The following is a 3,959-nucleotide window of genomic DNA, read 5'->3' on the forward strand; positions in this document are numbered from 1 at the left end:
TGCAATTTATTTCATTGTTCATTTTTATTTACTTTATGTTTATGTTCACTAACTACTAACTTCTAACATTTATATTATTTCACTTTATTTTCTTGCAATCTATTTTGTTGTTCACTTTATTTCAAGTATTTTATGTTTATGTTTATTGTTTATATAACCATATCATTTACATTATGCTAATTTATTTTCTCTCTTACCATCTTGCTAAATAAAAGAGGAATAAAAACAAAAGGAAGAGAACAAATCACTTTTTTTAAAATATTAATAGATGGACTTAAGGTTGCATAACTTTCTTTATTACAAATCTATTGTTAGTTGATTTTTTTAATCATCTTCAATACTTTGCATCAATGATAAGCTATCCCTTAATGTGTCATATTTTAAGTCTTTTTGGCCTAGGAAATAGTCTTAAAAATGTTCATTTTGTACATATTACTAACCACTAATTATACTTCACTAATTTTGTTTATCATTAACCATTATTATTGTGACATTGTCACTTTTTATCTTGTAATTTACTTATATGTTATTATCTTGTAATTTACATTTAAGTACTCATTATCATCATCATTGTACAAACTCATCATACATGTTTTATTTACTTGTTATTTATTTTATTGTCATCATACGTTAAAAACAACAAAAACATGACAAAATGATAAGACTAAAAATATTCACTCCACTCTTAATCAACTTGGACTTAGAGGATTTTATCTTAGGATCTTTGCTTGGAGGCCTTCCTTTACTCTTTTGTGATACTTTGTAAGCGTTGGATTTTCATTCGTAACTTACATTTATGTTGTAAGAATGTCATCATGGCACCACATTAGGGGGACATGTTTGTAAGACCATTATCCTTTGTTTAGTTTATGCCACTTTTGCACACACAAGGCTTTCTCTTAGGCTACCTTACAATGAGACCCTTTAATTTCTTGTTGGTTACTTTGCATTCATGTTGCATAAGCCAAATTTCATAATCGAATAAAATAAACCCTTGATTCAACGTCAAGTGGCATTTTCATAATCAAATTCAAAACACTTAATAATTACGATTGTTATTGTGTGCCACGAGCCTTAAGTGGTGGATAATGAGTAAGAATGGAGCATTCCTACCCTTACTCTGATTATTTTGGATGCAAGACACTTGACTTGTTGTTTAAAATGATCGCCTCCTCCCATAGGCTTTAGTGCAATATAATCACAAACATTCATTTCATAAAACCCTTATTCAAGGTAAAAATAATGCAACCCATCAAACACATTTTTGTGCCTCAGGGTATCACCCCGAAAACCCTTTTCTCAAAGGTAAAATCAACCAACACACAAATATTTTCTACTCTAAACTACGGAGCTCTGATTCCTCATCCCCGAATGAGTGATACATAGGCACAAGGGCCACAATCCTTGGCGAGCACTATAATAAAAAAAATACCCCCACTTTCACACATATTCTTCTGAAAATAAAACAATGATAGATAAATCCCATGTATGTAAAACAACCCAAATGGTTCCCATGGAGTACCATGGACGTAAGGGGTGTTAATACCTTCCCCTTGCATAACCGACTTCCGAACACAAATCTCGGTTGCGAGACCGATTCCTTATTCTCTTTTAGCGCTTCCCGTGCGCGTCTCTTTTCTGAGTGTTTTATCGACTATTTTCCCTCGCCTCTCCGATAGAGGCATCCAAATAAAATTTGGTGGCGACTCTTCTGATTTTTCCTCTCTTTGGCATCTCTTTAGTCCCGCTTTCGTTATCGTGAAATCTCGGTAGCGACACTTGCAAATATGCAATAGCAAATATGAATGAATGAATGCTTGTAAAGTAAAAAGATAGGGAAAGAGAAATATACACAAAGATATATATAGTGCTTTAACATTCATCCTCGCTATGCCTACACACACTTTTCAATGGATGATTCCATCGGAACATAATCACAGTCTTCCATATAGTGATAAAATGATTACCATATTTTGGTTACAGAGAACTATCACACAATAATTCCCTCTAATGATACATACTCTAAATTGCTAACAAAATATAAGATCCCTTAAGATGTTGATCCAATAACCTCGCTATCCATAATAACCTGCTCCAAGTATTGATGTATGGAGATCCCTCTGATCCCATCGATTCCTCTTTTGAGCGGTTGCCATTAACAGAGTGTATATTAGACAACTCCCAACTTTTCCTACAAGTAATCATTCTCCAATGACACCCAAGAAAGACAACTTTCTATTCCGCCTTAAGGACTATTGATTCTTGGTCTAGCCAAAGTCTTTCTTGGAGTATAATAGAAACTCTCATCTTGTTAGGTAACAACTCAATGCCAAACTCCACTCAAGAAATGATACTTGCACCTGTTACAAACAAAAAAATAGCTACATCCAAAAACATTAGATACCCTAAGGTACCACTAGTATCCCTTACACTCAATCTTTAGATGAGGGTCCATAAACAAGGAAAAAGACTAGGGATGGAGATGGTGAATAGTGCTTGATAATCTCAACAACCACTGACATTACGAGCGGTTTGTCAGGTAATTCAGTTTTGGTGAATGATGAACACACACATAAGGTTCATTCAAGTTTCTTTATGAGTGGGTCTTGGTTCTTGATTATTGTTGAGATCTTGATCAAATCCTCAACAAGATTGATTAACTCATTCTTAAATTCACACAAGAACAACAACCAAACAACACAAAATAAGATGCAATAAAAAAGATAAAGAATTTACATGGGTTCAACATAAAAAGGTTGGTGTTTGGAGAATAAGAGAGAAGAATGGTGTAACGATGAACATTCTAAGAAGAGAAGACAAAAATCACAATTTTTGTCTCTAAGGATCACCATAGGTTTCCCACAATTGTTACTTTCACCATAAGAAAAAATCATTTAAGTAAGTGATGGAAATTAGACTTTTTGAGGTTTGATTCAAATCAAGAAGGATTTGTGATTCGAATCAATCTGGACAGTGTCAAAAAGGGCACTTTTTTAAAGCTAATGATTCGAATCATTATTTGCACTTGATTCAAATCAAATGAGGTTATGATTAGAATCATGTTCAATCTTTGATCTGAATCATTTGATGTTCCAATTTTCAACAGGCGAGTGATTCAAATCAAATATAACACATGATTCAAATCAAATACCATTTCATCCAAATTCAAATGTTATAACGTGTGGTTCAAGCCACTCATGTGGAAATGACAAAATAGTAATTTTTATTGGCTCAAAAACAGAAAAACTAATAAGGATCAGCTGAATATAATCATGAAATGTATAGGGTTCTCTGTGGTACAATTTAGTAGTTGAAGCGATAACAAACAAGCGGGAAGAATAGTATAATCCCACAGATGAATTGAGATAAAATTACACAATGAAACAATAATCGAATTTTAAAACATAAAAAAATTGATACTTAAAGCACTTAAATGATACGAAATAATATTATGTGCTTTCAGTCTCCCCTTTTTTTATATTTGGAAAATCTATAAGATTATTGTTGGCGACTTAATCCAAAGCGATATTTGGAATTTTGTGGAACAAGTCAATCTAATGACTATCATACAATACTTCCTTTAAGTCATAAAAGTTGCAAAGCCCCCTACATTAAACACTTAATACACGTAAATATCGACAATATCTTAGCTACTTCTCTCCCTTTGTCAAATATCAAAAAAGGAGAGAACTAGATGAAAAAGAACGCATAAGTAAAACCTAAGCTAGCACAAAAGCCAATACACAAGATCTCATACAAAGTTAATCATAAACATAACCATACAAATCACATATAAGATATAACACAAATACACAATTTGAAAAAGGTAACAAGATAGAGATAACAAGAAAACGAATATCAGAGATACCAAAATAATAAGAATTAAGATTATAAAGTCCACATGGAACATTAATCAAAACCAAGACCAACCTGATCATAAAATAGTAGCTCAAATCAAA

Source organism: Lathyrus oleraceus, chromosome 4, assembly GCF_024323335.1.
Source record: "Lathyrus oleraceus cultivar Zhongwan6 chromosome 4, CAAS_Psat_ZW6_1.0, whole genome shotgun sequence".
Lineage (NCBI taxonomy): Eukaryota > Viridiplantae > Streptophyta > Magnoliopsida > Fabales > Fabaceae > Lathyrus > Lathyrus oleraceus.